The 17,292-nt window shown below is 39.4% G+C and overlaps 1 protein-coding gene across 21 annotated transcripts in view; it reads left to right on the top strand.

The window, feature by feature from the left end:
- Positions 1-17,292, top strand: part of ALPK1 (alpha kinase 1) — a 163,105-nt gene that overhangs the window by 92,736 nt on the left and 53,077 nt on the right. The gene's annotated exons all lie outside the window — the stretch shown is intronic.

Raw genomic sequence — 17,292 nt, 5'->3', positions numbered from 1 at the left:
CACATCACCATAACCAGGGTTTTATTCCCTTCATTCCATGCACGCTTACCAGATCCCCCTCGCCGTATTCAAAGCTGGTGGTGACGTTGGCTGAAAAACTGAAAATGGTGTTTTAAAAACTTCCAGGTCTCGCTGCATTTGGGGTTAATGTGAGTTGAGAGACAAACAGCTCATAGTAGTTAGACTATTTCAGGAATCCATTCATTATTCCTTCTACTTTCCCTCTATATATTGCACGGATGTCACAATTGGGGGGAAGTAAAGGCATAGAGAATTTAAGAAGTTTGTGCCCTGCTCACAAGATCACTCAGGCGCAGCTCTAAGAATCAGTCCATTAGGCTGCTTTAGCCCATAATGTGTTTAACCTGGGAGCTTTTTGAACTCTGAGCATCATTTTCTTTCGCTTACCCAGCAAGCTATAAATTAAGCAACCACACCTCCTAAAGACTCTCAGGATGCTTTCTCATTGTGTCAGATCCCAAGTGCACAACTGCTAAACCACTCTGTTTTGTAAATACGGAGAACTATAGCACCCTGTGAACTCGGGCTACTATTAATATCTTAGTTTGTCAAAAGTATCTCGAGGAAATTCCATGATCCATGATTTGTTTTTGTCCCGTTATCCACTGGTTTCAATATTACACTTTACTGAAGCTGGACGACCATGTTATAATATAATTGTGAGATTCTGTTCTTACATAAAAAATAGTTAAAGGCTGCTGAGTTTGTCTTTTCAGTTATCTCTTCTTACCATTTATTTTATAAATCTAAATTTCCGTGATTTTTTTTTACCTTGAAATGAATCCTTCCCATAAAAAGTTTCCCTTCCATTTTAAAAATTAGCATTACACTTGGAGTGTAAACGCTGTCTTTAAGTTAATTCCACAAATAACAGGGCAAAGTTAAGCATAGAATTGTGCTGAGCGCCTGAGTTAGTAAAATTAAGGGTCATTTCTAATGTTCCTCTCTTAGGCTTAACTTAATCAAGAAAAATCGTATGTGTTTTGTGCTCTCCTTTCTGTTCTCCACAGCCTCCCCTGTTTCCTCCCTCTCCTAAGTCCCCATCCCCCCAATCTTTTCTCCTTTGGTGTGTGGCCACAGACAGAAATTTATGGCAGGGGCCAACCTCCTTTACACTCCACACAAAGCTTGCTGACTTGAGAGAGTTTGTCTGCTCTCTCTCAGAAAAAACACCTGCAGCATGCTCCCCAAGAAACCTGGAGAGATGGGAGATTAATGTGGCTGTAATAGCTGGGCAGTGTTTTTGGTATTATGCCCTCTCCCCAGGTAGATGGGTCTTTTCTGAGATGATACCAATTATTTATTGCTGAAACATCTGTTGATAACTGCAGCTGCCCTTGCGAAACAAAGCATATCACGAGGTCACAGGCTATAGGGACCTAAAATCCTACCTCATGCTAGTTTTAGACTATTCAGCAACACCCTCAAGTCCATGGGTTACCGTCATCTTCAGTGTCTTATCGTGCCATAGAAAATACTTTGTAAACACTGCCCTGCCCTGCCCTACAAGCTTTGAAGTATTATTTCATCTTCATCGGTAATTTATATTCCAGTGCCATTGTACTGTGGGAAAAAGAGGGGGAACCTTTTTTGTTTTCCATTTAATTGTATATCGCCTGACACTTTGACCTGTATTATTAGTATTAGTCAGAAAAAGGATTTTCTCCCTCTCTTATTTAAAAATAAAATTTCAAGGGAAAGTAAGCGCTCCTTCAGCTCCTTTCACTCAAAACAATGTTTACACTCTGAGAGGGAAAGATGAAAAGCACAAGCAATTTTTTTCAACTGTCAGAGAAGGGCATTTCAGTTTTTGAAAGAGAACAGTAAGGCCCTTATAAATATCATTCAGCAAAACCTTTGATGGATTTTTCAAAAGTATTGAAGGCTTTTAGCATTAGCTTCAGTTTAGCTTGGTTTTGGGAGGACAGAGCAGAGTTCTAACTAGTAAAACTGTCCTTGCTTGTGAGATGCCAGGACGCGAAGGCACTGGCCTCAATGTGATTGCCAACTTTCGTGATTTCTTCAGTGACTTTCACACTCCTGAAAAGGACAATTTCTACACGATTAAGAGAAAATATGAAAAGAAAACTTTTGAAAGGGAGGTAAAGGGCCTGTTTAGATTTGCGTGTCAGTGGCAGTTGGGAGCAGACAGGGCTGCAGGGCCAAGAATTGTTTCATAGACCAGGGTTTTGAGCATTCCCTGCAAATTTGGGGGTCCTGATGCAGGGACTGGCCTCTTCCCAACCCTGCTTCTGTGTGGGGAGGGAACCTGGATTTAGTGTGGTACCTCTGTAAAGAGACACACCGTTTATAGGTTGGCTAACTACATACAGTACAAGGAGATGAAGCAAGCTCACAATGAGGGTATTTTTTCCATTTCCTTTTCAACTTCACAACCATGAGGATGGACAATATGATAACCGTTACTCAACAGACTTTTAGGGAAATATCTGTGCTACCTTGCAGGGATTTGAAGAGAGACCAAAAAAATAACTGTTTTCTTATGCTCATATGGTTGAAAAACATTTGTGAATGAATCCAGTTTGATAAATTTAGCTTTCAGAATATTGTTTCTAATATGTCTCTTTAGATAATCTAGGTGCCTTTAAGTTGTTGATATTTGTAATTTTGAACTACTTAAAATATTAAAGCGTCAAGAGTTAAAACATAAATAAATATGAATAAATGTAAGAATCGCTCATTACAAGACTGCAGGGAAATATTTTTAAATGTCTAGTATGGGGCTTCTCTCGTGGCGCAGTGGTTGAGAGTCCGCCTGCCGATGCAGGGGACGTGGGTTCGTGCCCCGGTCCGGGAGGATCCCACATGCCGCGGAGCGGCTGGGCCCGTGGGCCATGGCCGCTGGGCCTGCGCGTCTGGAGCCTGTGCTCCGCAACGGGAGACACCACAGCAGTGAGAGGCCCGCGTACAGCCAAAAAAAAAAAAAAAAAGTCTAGTATGAGTAACCTGGAAGCAGAGAGGTAATAAAGAAGGGCCTTTAGCAAAAGATAACTAAAGTATGAATTTATTAGAAAATGAAATATGAGGTCAAAGAAAGATACGGGTATGAGGACAAAGTAAGGGGGTGAGATGCTATCCATGGGAACAATAAAATTTCCTCCATGAATAAGCTCTGGGTTAAAAGATGTTCTTAAAACTAATTTTAAGACCATTTATTTCAGGCACCAGTTTTCATATTAATAATAGAGAACTCAGAACAGTAATAGGTGCTTTTGGGGTTATGATTTGTTCAGCAACTTATTTTCTCAAATGAGGTTTTCATCTTTAACTATGTCCTTTGGGGCTTTAATAACTGAAATCTTTTTCATCAGGATGCTAAAAGCAAAGTGAATATGAACTGTATATTTATTCATTCATTCAGGAAAACTTTATTGAGTATTAACATGTGGCAGGCATTTGATATAGAGCACTGAGAGTAATGCAAGAGAAATAGAAGACCTAATTCATGTTCCAGAAAAACTACCGGAGGGAAGAGATAGGGCAACCCTTTGTCAAAGGCCTGCTTGTTGGAATGGTTCCTCCCATTTTTTAACCACCAAATGTGTGGCGGGTAGTCAATACATATTCTTCTAATTCCTACAGACTTAGCCATATGACCTGTCCTACCAGTGAAGAGTGATTAGAAGTGACAGAAGCTTTATAAGCCATTGCATAGTTCAGCAATTGGGTGCTTTCCTTTGCCTCATGAGAAAAAGAAGGGCTGCTCCCTCAGCCTGGATCCTGGAAAGGGCAAGATACATGGAGTAGAGTCTCCGAGTTGGAGACAGACTGCACCCAATGTGAAATATGAACAAACACCAAAAACTTTGTTGTTAAAGGCACTGAAATTTGGGGGGTATCACAGTTTTACCAAGTGTTATGGGTTGATTTGTTCCCCATCAAAATACCCTGATGTCCTAACTCTCAGTGCCTCAGAATGTGACTTTATTTGAAAATACTGCCATTGCAGATGGAATCAGTTAAGATGAGGTCATAGTGGCGTAGGGTGAGCCCTTAATCCAATCTGACTGGTGTCCTTATAGGAAGACAGCCTTGTGAAAACAGAGACACAGAGAGAATGCCATGTGACGATGGAGGCAGAGGTGGAGTTATGCAGCTACAGGTCAAGGAATGCCACGGATTTCTGGCAACACTAGAAGCTAAGAGAAAGGCAAGGAACCTTAGAGAGAGCATGACCCTACTGACACTTTGATTTCAGACTTGTGGCCTCCAGAACTTTGAAACAACACATCTTTATGTTTTAAGCCACCTCGTTTGTGGTAATTTGTTATGTCACCCACAGGAAACTAGCTTATGCACATGTAGAATATAATGAAACAAGAAAGCTTTCAAATGACTTCAAGATTCTTAGCATGTGGTCCTCTGCCCCCATAGGGAGGAAGGCAAAATAAACCACAGTCCAGTCAAGAACAGAATTTGTTCCAGAGAACATTTCAACAAAAGTAGTGTCTACAAGGGAAAAAATGTAGGTTCTGGTATCTAGTATCTGTATTATTTCATCCCTAAACATGACTGGAGAAAGTAGACTGGAGAAAACATATCACTCTTCCTACTTCATGCCGTTTTGAGCTGTAATACAGCAGCCCACTAAACATCTCCATTTGGATGTCCCAGATGGCTCAAGTCCAAGAGGTCGAAACCTGAACTCCTCATCTCCCAGCTCCTTCTCCCTCTGCCAACTACGTTTTATCCTCCTCCAGTGGTCACGTACCATTAAATCGTACAATGAACCACCCAGTCACCCCGGTCAAGCCCTAGGAATCTCCTGTAACTCTTATCTCCCCCTCAACCCTCATTTCTTATTGGTTATCAAATCCTAATTTTCCTCTTAAATATCTCCCAAATGCATCTTCTTCAACCCTAGTGCAGCTGTAATAGTTCAGCCCCTATTATCTCTTTAGACCATATCCAACCCTCTCCCTATTTCTAATCATGTCCCATGTGTCATAAGGATAGTAAGGTTATACTGCAGGAAAAAACCCAAACAACTCCAAAATCTTAGGGGTTTAAAGCAATAAAGATTTGTTCCTTCCTCTTGCTACATGTCCATCTGAGGGAATGTTGGTGGGAGTTCAGCCTTATGTCACTCCCCTTCAGAGACAGCTTGATGGGATACCTATCATTTAGAATATTGCTGGTTGCCATGGCCGGGGGAAGGGGAAATTGTGACTTGCACAGTGGCTCTTAAATACTTCCATACAGAAGTGACCATTGGTCAAGATAAGCCACATAGTCACACCTCATTTCAAGGAGCCAGGGAAGCACAATTCTACCATGTGCTCAGAAGGAGGAGACCCAGAAATACATGGGCAGATAGTACCCATTATTGCCATGGCTCCCCAGCTTTTCTCCACACTGTAACCAAAGCCATCTTTCTAAAAGAGCAATCTGACATTTCTTCTTGCTTAAAATTTTTAGGGTGAGGGTGGAGGAATCTCAGTTAATTTAGAAATAATAAATAAATAACATGTATATTTTACAAAAGCATCTAATACTAATCCTGAACAATAAAATCTAAATAAATTTGAATGAACATTTTTATTAAAGTGGTGAGATTACAAGTTACTTTTATTCTTTATATTTCTTTGATTCCATAATAGACATCTCTTACCGTTATAAACAAAAATATGGAAGGGGATTGAGAAAGAGAAGAGCATCTGTTGTTCAGTTGCCCTTAAATCTAAATAGGATCAAATGTTCAAAAACCTAAGTGAGGATAGTAAAGTTATGCTGCATTGCTTCTCTAAGAGCATATAAAGTCAAACACTGAACCGCTCAGATTCTAATGGAGAAGCTAACATCATTAATTAAATGACATCGACCATGCATCTTTTCACTGATAAAGTGAAGATTCAAAATGCCGTGCTCTTGTTTCTGATTCTTTTCTGTTCCCATTTGATGGCCTGCTGTAAGCTAAGTATCATTATTCTCCTGTTAAGTTTTTGGAGATCATTTTAGCACACATGTGTGAAGACACATACACACACTTATGTAATATACACATTATTTTATATATCTACATAATTGATATTCATGAATACAAGTTATTTCTTTATCAAATGATAGAATACCAAACCTGGAGGGCAATTTAGAGGTCATCTATTTCAAGCCCATCATTGGATACATGAGCAAACTGAAACCCAGAGAGAGTAAGAAGTGGCTTGCTGTAAGTTGCACAGCCCATCAGTGGGAGCAGCAGGACCACAGCACCCAGGTTTCCTAGCCTGAGCCTGGCGTGTCCTCCGTCAGTCTACACAATTCCATCCTTCACACAGGGCTGTTGCAGTGCTGGGGCAGCCTTTCCCTGCTGTATTCCTATCATCTCTGCTGCCCTGTAACCTGCCCTCTGCCTTCTCTGTTAATGCGATTTGACTTTTTTACTCAGAGCAGAATTAATTGAGACAAATTTTATAATTTCCAGTTACCAACATTTAAAACTTTAGTTTCCTCTGCTGAACATTATAGTTCTTCTTTTGAAAAGAAGCCAGCCAAAAGGTTCAGATCCATCAAAAATGAATTTCATTTAATAAGTAAAAATCAGGCACCAAGAGAATGGAGCCTTCGGAGGATAAATACTAGCCCCAAGGCCTCTGTGTGTTCAGACTTCGGGATAGAGTATGATTAAAATCACCAAGTATTTAAAGCCTGCTCTACAACTGTGCCAAAAAACTGCCCCTTTTTATACGGTACTTTCAAGCTTCAATGGAAGATAAATGAAAATGGTGACTTGTCCTTAAAATTCAACCAGTGAAACTTTGGTTGCCACAGAATCAGGCATGCGAGTTATCCCTTTGATGAGGACTAACCCTATGGCATGGATTTCATGTCTCCTCATAATGAGGCCCAAAAGCTGAGCCAAGTCTTGGAGGAGTTCATCAAACTAAGACAAGTGGGCAGAGCAGCCCAGCTCAAAATGCAGAAAATGAACAGATTGAAGTGTTGGGCAGAAAAAAGAAAGTGATAACCTCCAGAAAATGATCAGTCCTAGGGATGTGCTTATTCAGTCCTGTCGGCAAGTAAGAATAACATCACCTCCATAACATATCTGATACTGTTTATATTAGTTGAACCACAGTGTTGTACTGTATGTCAACAAACACCAAATACAGGCAATTTCATGTGATTCGATACGATATTCTCTTCACAACATATAATATTGATAAAACCCTGCAAAATATTTAGAATTGATTATGTCCATTTTGCAGATGAGATGATTAGCTCAGAGAGCTTGAGAGATGTTCCCCATCCATACTACTAAGTGTGGTGAAGCTGGGATATGACTCCAGACCTCCCCTCTGTGCCACCCCCATCTGCCTGCCACCATCCTTTGATGATATAGAATCACCTGCCCTGCTTATTAAACCAACTTGCCTCAGAGGGCAGAAGCCAAAAATGTTTAAGCTCAACAAATTCATAGATGAGTGGAATTACTTCTTTCTTTTTTCGGATGTGTTTGTATAGAACAAAAGAAGATTTTCACTATCCCGTTGATTAATTCGTTCTGAATCTGTTGTCTTTAATTTTTTTTTTTTTTTGCTCATCAGTAAAAACTTTTGAGCAGGCACTCTGATGCACATTTATTTATTTGTTTAATAAATTATATGCATGTGCTACGCATACTATGTTATACATATTTCTTTAGGATAGAAATTTAAGAAGAACAAAACAAAGATTAAATGAATATTTTAAAATATTTTTTTAAACTGCATTACTGGCACAAGAACCTTTTTGTTTGTGTTAAAATTGTAATTGAGTATGTTTAATTACTTTTTAAATTTCGCTTAGCACTTTCTTTTGAAGATATGGCTAGTACAGTTTATTTCAGTACTTAGTTCTGACTGTAATAGCTGAAAAATTGTCTCAAAGATATGTAGATCCGAATAAGAGATAGGCTGTGATTGCTAATCCATGCTGCTCGTATTTCAATCCATCTACCAATTACGAAAAATCATTTGATAAAATTCAGCTGGCAAATTTCCACTTTCTTCAGTGTCAGTTGTGTGTTTCTGCAAGGTAATCAGAAGACATGTTTTAACAAACGATGTCAAAACTCATTCAGATTCTTCATTTGGGAGATTTTTAAACAGGTGGAAAGTTTCCCATTTGTGTGAGTGTTTTTTATATGTGATACTTTCTTTTTAGTATGAAAATCACAATGATGAAAACACTTCCAGCCTCATTATCTGAAAAATATTTTCAGAATACCTGTTGGATAACATACTATTGTCAGCTACTTGTCATCACAGAAAAGGTTGGCAAATTTGGAGCACTTGTCTGTTTCAATTAGCAATAATCGCACCTCGGATAAAATTTATTGGCTATGATACTGCCAAAGCACAAAGCTAGCACTTGTCTTTCTTTTATAGAAAGTCTTCCAAACTCTTTACATTTGACTATTCTTTAAAGCACTTTGCCTTGAGATTTTTTGCAGTCTTTCTCCCTCTCATTATGAATTAACATATCTATGATTTGTGATAATATAGCCTGTAAATCTACTTAACCAGGTATAAATAAACTGCAATACAATAAGCTGAAAACAGTCCAGTGGGTGAGTCCTCATCATCAGCCCCTCCAAGATGAGGAATTCCTTGTGTACCATCTGTGATGAATCACCATCTGACATACAGGCAAAGTAAGGAGCTGGGGTCTACCCAGTTTTTAAAATGTTAGTAAAGCTTCCTTACTTTCTCATTGGTAAACTTTGGAGGAAACTTTTGGAATTTTCTTTATATTTTGAGATCTCAGGTACTGATTCCACAGGTCTACCCTCAACCCACTCAAAATAGTTGTTATTATTTATGGAGCATCTACTAATGCAAGGCACTTTACATATATTTTTCTTTAATTTTCTCAGTAATCTCTGTGGTATTATTATCTTTATTTTATGAAGTATCTCTCTCTAGTAACTGATTTGATTTGCTTCCTCCTGAGAATAGTCTCAAACAAATTGATTTCTTTTCCATACATATGTATAATCTGTCACATTTTGAAAGTATTACCAACTCAATTCTGGAACTTTTTATATTTCTTCACCATGTAAAGACTGGAAGCAAAATATGTTTCTTTCATGGTTACTGAAAACCTTCTATCATGTTAGGCATGAATTATTCCCACTGGTATTGTATAGGAAGTTAAAAATCTCTGGGCCTCTGGAGTCATCCTCAGGTAGAGTGTTAAAGGGGCATAGGGGTTGGGCTCCTAACATTCTCTCTCAGTAACTCTCACATTTTATTACTTTGAACACAAGACTATGGCAGCTTCTCTTCACTCTTTGTGTAAGGCCAAATCTTTGCCTAATATGCTTAAAATGCACATGATTTAGACTTACTTATGACTTTAATGATTTATGGTTGAGTTCTAAATGCTGCTCAAGGGGGTGACTGAATCAAGATTACCTGGTGTCTGTGTGCTTGTGTGTCTATGTGCGTGTCTGTGTGTGCACGTGCATTAGTTGGGGAGGGAGAGGAAGAATGGGGAAAAGTATGGCTTTTTAAAAAATATATATTCCCAAGTCCTACTACCCAGAGATTCTGATTTAGTGAATAATCATTCCTTAAGTTGACACTTCCTAGTTTAGTAGTCTGAGATTTTTTAAATGAGGTTTTATTAAAGCAAAGCTAACCCTTACTGTTAAAACATTTATTTCTGCTTTGCTTATGTAAATGTGATTCTCTTGGATAATAAGATTCTAAAGTGACAGATCAGTCTGTTTCTCTAATCATGCATTGCTCCTAAAACTGCAAAAGGCACAATAAACTCTCAGTCCTTTCAGTGATAATTATTACTTTAAGAACAAGTAAAAAGCCCTAGGGACAATGAAGTTCAAACAGTTCTCTTTGTACTATATATCTGCCACTATTCTAGTATATGGTTTTGGTAACAGTGACAATGACAATCTTGATAAAATTAAGGTCATATAGGTAGAGATTAAGGAAGCTAACTTGGGAGCTAGACTGCCTGAGTTTGAATCCAAGTGCTGCCCCTTATTAGCTTTGTCATCTTGGGTACCTTACCTAAACAGTTGGTTTCCATTTTTCTACCTCTACAGTGGTAGTAATAACAGTGCCTACTTCATAGATTGTTTGGAGTATTAAGTGAGTGGATAACATAGAATGCTTAGAACAGTGCCTGGCATTCAATGAATGATAGCCCTTATTATTGTATAAGCTAACTGACAAAAGGACATGGCTTAGGACCAGGTGGGATTATTATAGTTATGAGGCAAGACAGATAGAAGCTAAGATCAAATAGCGTAGTCAAGCCTCTAACTCAATTTTGCTATCAGGACATCAAAAAATGACTGTGATATATTTTCAGAATAATCCATTAACATGTATAGGCAACCTTTCAAACAATGCAAACAACTTAACATTCCAAATAGTATGTTAGTGAATCTGACAGTTTGAACTTCTCCATAAGAGTCCCTCCCCAAATACCACCAGATACGCACTGCCACTGTTTAAAAAAAAAAAAAAAAAAAAAGGAGGGAAGTGGTGATCAATAATGAAGTTGTGGGAGGACCTAGACAGCAAGACTTAGGTTGTCATGCTAGCCACTTCCTCTGCAACTTCATTATTGATCACCTCTTCACTGAGTTAAGATAGAAGCTTCTTCTATCTCAGTGACAGCCACTGAGATAGAAGAAGCTTCAGGTCTCGGTGACTCAGTATTATGGATTGCTCCCTGCAGAGCCTTTGGGACAAAGCCTGAGACTTGTTAGCCTTAACCCTCGATGGAACACACTGGTCGTTAAAAGGGGTAATATCCACATGGGGTAGACTTAGTTCCCAGGAAACAAAGGAACACCCCACCATAAGTTACAAGGGTCTTCCAATTCCATATCAGTTAAAAAAGACTTTTACCTTTGACCTGACTTTGTACTCTTCGGGGAGGAGGGGCATGTTCCCATAAGCCCGAATGGTTGGGATATGGGAGAAGAATGCATCCTCTTCTTCATCAGATAACTCTTCCTCTCAGGACCCTTTTTTGGGGGACTTGCAGTTAATGCATTGACTCAAATTAGAATCCTAATTTGCAGTCTAAATATTAAGTTTTAATCTCCAACTCTGATACTCATCTGTGCTATAGTTTCTATAAGCCTCCCCACCCAACCCATTTAGCTGGGAATTTTCATCTTCAGAATGTTTACAGATCAGATAACACCGGGTCTGTCTTTCACTGTTGTCTTTTCAGTGAATATCAGATGCATCTAGGAGATGCTTAATAAATATTTTGTTGAATAAATGCATAAATTCCCACTAAACCATGTGCCAAGAATTATTTGCTACATTATAAAGCTTCAGGTGCAAAATTTTCCCCTATTAATGTAGTATATTGCAATGATGAGTTCCCTCTCATTTTTTTGAGATTAAGCTCATGGGCCCCAAATCTGTTAGTTCTGTCCACAGCAAAGTGTTATTTTGATTTTCATTTTTATTTTATGGTTATTTCTAGTGGAAAGGTCCTTTAAGAGAATATGGCTTTACTATGGTTTTATAGGCATTTTCATAGTTAGAAAAGAAAAAGGATCCCAATTTCTCAGGCTTCTCTAACATTTCTTTGTCACTGCACATAATCATGACATCGGTTTCACTAATAAATGTTTTCATAAAAATATGGACTTTATACCCAATGATAAAAGTCTATATTTTTAAAGCATGCTAGCTTGGAAACTAAAATCCCTCTGTATTCCTTTTGTCTGTTTTGATCTTCTTTAATTATTTGGTGTTTTACTCCCTGAAAAAAACTTTGATCTATCAATATTTTCACTTATGCCTCATATAACAAATAATCATGATCTAAAATCTGAAGTAGCACTAAGGCAGCCATGCATGCATATGTGAAAACAAATGAATCGAGGAAACAACTAGAGAGCCATGAACTAATTCATTTATTCAACAACTACTTATTGAGCCACTTTTCAAGGCACTGAGTCTACAGCAGTAAACAAAACAAAGTGCCTGGGCACTGACATTCAGTGTAAACAAAAAGCTTATATTTTGGTGGGAAAAAAGGAAATAAACAGGTAAACATTAAAGAATATACAATTTAATGTTGTAGGTTAAGTGCTATGAAGACAAATAAAGCAGAGTCAAGGAAAGGATAGCAAGTGGATATAGATACTATAATTTTAGAGAAATGCTCAGAGAAGGCTTCTTTGAAAGGGTAACTGGGGCCCAGATCTGAATGGGGGAGCCTTGCAGATAGCTGAGGGAAGAGCATTCCAGACAGAGGGAACAGTAAGTGTAAAGGCCCGAAGCACAAACTTGACTTGGAGGGTGAGCAGGGAGGCTGCAGAACAGAGAGAAATAATGAGAATGAGAGGAAATAGTGAAGTAGTCAGAGGCACAATCATATAGGGCCTTGTTGGCCAAGACAACAGATTTAAATTTTATTTTAATTGTGATGGGAAGTCGTGTTGAAGTTGAGAGCAGAGAATCAACATTATTATTTGATTTACATTTTAAAGGGATCACTTCGGTTGCTGTGTGAGAAATGTGGGGAGAAGGGGGAGAGGACTTAGGTGGCAAAGGGAGGGATTCAAGTTAGAAAGCTGTTGCTTGTATCCAAGCAAGTTTATAATAATGGCTTGAACTAAAGTGGTTGCTCTAGAGGAGGTGAAAAGGGGTCAGATCTTGTGCATGTTTTTTTTTTTTCATCTTTATTAGAGTATAATTGCTTAACAATGGTGTGTTAGTTTCTGCTTTATAACAAAGTAAATCAGTTATACATATACATATGTCTCCATATCTCTTCCCTCTTGCATCTCCCTCCCTCCCACCCTCCCTATCCCACCCCTCTACGTGGTCACAAAACACCAAGCTGATCTCCCTGTGCTATGCAGCTGCTTCCCGCTAGCTATCTGTTTTACGTTTGGTAGTGTATATATGTCCATGCCACTCTCTCACTTTGTCCCAGCTTACCCTTCCCTCTCCCCGTATCCTCAAGTCTATTCTCTAGTAAGTCTGCATCTTTATTCCCATCTTGTCCCTAGGTTCTTCTTGACCATTTTTTTTTTTTTTAGATTCCATATATATGTGTTATCATACGGTATTTGTTTTTCTCTTTCTGACTTACTTCACGCTGAATGACAGTCTCTAGGTCCATCCACCTCATTACAAATAACTCAGTTTTGTTCCTTTTTATGGCTGAGTGATATTCCATTGTATATATGTGCCACATCTTCTTTATCCATTTATCTGTTGATGGACACTTAGGTTGCTTCCATGTCCTGGCTATTGTAAATAGAGCTGCAATGAACATTTTGGTACATGAATTTTTTGAATTATGGTTTTCTCAGGGTATATACCCAGTAGTGGGATTGCTGGGTCATATGGTAGTTCTATTTTTAGTGTTTTAAGGAACCTCCATACTGTTCTCCATAGTGGCTGTATCAACTTACATTCCCACTAACAGTGCAAGAGGGATCCCTTTTCTCCACACCCTCTCCAACATTTATTGTTTGTAGATTTTTTGATCATGGCCATTCTGACTGGTGTGAGATGATAACTCATTGTAGTTTTGACTTGCATTTCTCTAATGATTAGTGATGTTGAGCATTTTCATGTTTGAGCATGTGTTTGTTGGCAATCTGTATATCTTCTTTGGAGAAATGTCTGTTTAGGTCTTCTGCCCATTTTTGGACTGGATTGTTTGTTTTTTTGATATTGAGCTACATGAGCTGCTTGTAAATTTTGGAGATTAATCCTTTGTCAGTTGCTTCATTTGCAAATATTTTCTCCCATTCTGAGGGTTGTCTTTTCATTTTCTTTATGGTTTCCTTTGCTGCACAAAAGCTTTTAAGTTTCGTTAGGTCCCATTTTTTATTTTTGTTTTTATTTCCATTTCTCTAGGAGGTGGGTCAAAAAGGATCTTGCTGTGATTTAGGTCATAGAGTGTTCTGCCTATGTTTTTCTCTAAGAGTTTGATGGTGTCTGGCCTCACATTTAGGTCTTTAATCCATTTTGAGTTTATTTTTGTGTATGGTGTTGGGGACTGTTCTAACTTCATTCTTTTACATGTACCTGTCCAGTTTTCCAAGCACCACTTACTGAAGAGGCTGTCTTTTCTCCACTGTGTATTCTTGCCTCCTTTATCGAAGATAAGGTGACTGTATGTGCATGGGTTTATCTCCGGGCTTTCTATCTTGTTCCATTGATCTATATTTCTGTTTCTGAACCAGTACCATACTGTCTTGATTACTGTACCTTTGTAGTATAGTGTGAAGTCTGGGAGCCTGATTCCTCCAGCTCCGGTTTTCTTTCTCAAGATTGCTTTAGGGCCTCCCTGGTGGCGCAGTGGTTGGGAGTCCGCCTGCTGATGCAGGGGACACGGGTTCGTGCCCCGGTCCGGGAAGATCCCACATGCCACAAAGTGGCTGGGCCCATGAGCCATGGCTGCTGAGCCTGCGCATCTGGAGCCTGTGCTCCGCAACGGGAGAGGCCACAACAGTGAGAGGCCCGCATACTGCAAAAAAAAAAAAAAAAAAAAAGATTGCTTTGGCTATTCGGGGTCTTTTGTGTTTCCATATAAATTGTGAAATTTTTTGTTCTAGTTTGTGAAAAATGCCAGTGGTAGTTTGATAGGGATTGCATTGAACCTGTAGATTGCTTTGGGTAGTAGAGTCATTTTCACAATGTTGATTCTTCCAATCTAAGAACATGGTATATCTCTCCATCTATTTATATCATCTTTAATTTCTTTCATCAGTGTCTTATAATTTTCTGCATACAGGTCTTTTGTCTGCTTAGGTAGGTTTATTCCTAGATATTTTATTCTTTTTGTTGCAATGGTAAATGGGAGTGTTTTCTTAAATTCACTTTCAGATTTTTCATCATTAGTGTATAGGAATGCAAGAGATTTCTGTGCATTAATTTTGTATCCTGCTACTTTACCAAATTCATTGATTAGCTCTAGTATTTTTCTGGTAGCATCTTTAGGATTCTCTACGTATAGTATCATGTCATCTGCAAACAGTGACAGTTTTACTTCTTCTTTTCCAATTTGTATTCCTTTTATTTCTTTTTCTTCTCTGATTGCTGTGGCTAAAACTTCCAAAACTATGTTGAATAAGAGTGGTGAGAGTGGGCAACCTTGTCTTGTTCCTGATCTTAGTGGAAATGGTTTCAGTTTTTCACCATTGAGAATGATGTTGGCTGTGGGTTAGTCATATATGGCCTTTATTGTGTTGAGCAAAGTTCCCTCTCTGCCTACTTTCTGCAGGGTTTTTATCATAAATGGGTGTTGAATTTTGTCAAAAACTTTCTCTGCATCGATTGAGATGATCATATGGTTTTTCTCCTTCTTTGTATTTAATTTTTGATAGTTTGATTAATATGTGTCTTCACTTGTTTCTCCTTGGATTTATCCTGTATGGGACTCTCTGTGCTTCCTGGACTTTATTAACTATTTCCTTTCCCATATTAGGGAAGTTTTCAACTATAATCTCTTTAAATATTTTCTCAGTCCCTTTCTTTTTCTCTTCTTCTTCTGGGACCCCTATAATTCGAATGTTGGTGTGTTTAATGTTGTCCCAAAGGTCTCTGAGACTGTCCTCAGTTCTTTTCATTCTTTTTTCTTTATTCTGCTCTGTGGTAGTTATTTCCACTATTTTATCTTCCAGGTCACTTATCTGTTCTTCTGTCTCAGTTATTCTGCTATTGATCCCTTCTAGAGAATTTTTTATTTCATTTATTGTGTTGTTCATCACTGTTTGCTCTTTAGTTCTTCTAGGTCCTTGTTAAATGTTTCTTGTATTTGCTCCATTCTATTTCCAAGATCTCAGATCATATTTACTATCATTATTCTGTCTTTTTCAGGTAGACTGCCTATTTCCTCTTCATTTGTTAGGTCTGGTGGGTTTTTGCCTTGCTCCTTCATCTGCTGTGTGTTTCTCTGTCTTCTCATTTTGCTTAACTTACTGTGTTTGGGGTATTCTTTTTGCAGGCTGCAGGTTCGTAGTTTCTGTTGTTTTTGATGTCTGTCCCCAGTGGCTAAGGTTGGTTCAGTGGGTTGTGTAGGCTTCCTGGTGGAGGGGACTAGTGCCTGTGTTCTGGTGGATGAGGCTGGATCTTGTCTCTCTGGTGGGCAGGTCCATGTCTTGTGGTGTGTTTTGGGGTGTCTGTGACCTTATTATGATTTTAGGCAGCCTCTGTGCTAATGGATGGGGTTGTGTTCCTGTCTTGCTAGTTGTTTGGCATAGGGTGTCCTGCACTGTAGCTTGCTGGTCGTTGAGTGGAGCTGGGTCTTGGCGTTGAGATGGAGATCTCTGGGAGATTTTCACCTTTTGATATTACGTGGAGCTGGGAGGTCTCTTGTGGACCACTGTCCTGAACTTGCCTCTCCCACCTCAGTGGCACAGCCCTGACGCCTGGCTGGAGCACCAAGAGCCTGTCCTCCAGACGGCTCAGAATAAAAGGGAGAAAAAAAAAGAAAGAAGAAGATAAAATAAAATAAAGTAAAATAAAAAAAATAGTTATTAAAAATAATTACTAAGAAAAAAAATTTTTAAGTAATAAAAAAAACAAAACGGACAGACAGAACCCTAGGACAAATGGTAAAAGCAAAGCTATACAGACAAAATCACACACAGAAGCAACACATACTCACAAAAAGAGAAAAAGGTAAAAAATATGTATATATCGTTGCTCCCAAAGCCCACCTCCTCAATTTGGGATGATTCATTGTCTATTCAGGTATTCCACAGATGCAGGGTACATCAAGTTGATTGTGGAGATTTAATCCGCTGCTCCTGAGGTTGCTGGGAGAGATTTCCTTTCTCTTCTTTGTTCACACAGGTCCTGGGGTTCAGCTTTGGATTTGGCCCCGCCTCTGCGTGTAGGTCGCCGGAGGGCATCTGTTCTTCGCTCAGACAGGACAGGGTTAAAGGAGCAGCTGCTTCGGGGGCTCTGGCTCATTCGGGCCGGGGGGAGGGAGGGGTATGGATGCGGGTCGAGCCTGCGGCGGCAGAGGCCAACATGACGTTGCACCAGCCTGAGGCATACCGTGCGTTCTCCCGGGGAAGTTGTTCCTGGATCCTGGGACCCTAGCAGTGGCGGGCTGCACAGGCTCCCCGGAAGGCGGGTGTGGATAGTGACCTGTGCTCGCACACAGGCTTCTTGGTGGCGGCAGCAGCAGCCTTAGCGTCTCATTCCCGTCTCTGGGGTCCGCACTGTTAGCCGTGGCTCGCGCCCATCTCTGGAGCTCCTTTAAGCAGCGCTCTGAATCCCCTCTCCTCGCGCACCAGGAAAC

This window comes from Pseudorca crassidens, chromosome 4, assembly GCF_039906515.1.
Source record: "Pseudorca crassidens isolate mPseCra1 chromosome 4, mPseCra1.hap1, whole genome shotgun sequence".
NCBI lineage: Eukaryota > Metazoa > Chordata > Mammalia > Artiodactyla > Delphinidae > Pseudorca > Pseudorca crassidens.
The sequence above is the reverse complement of the archived record's forward strand: the minus strand, read 5'-3'. Positions and strand labels throughout refer to the sequence as shown.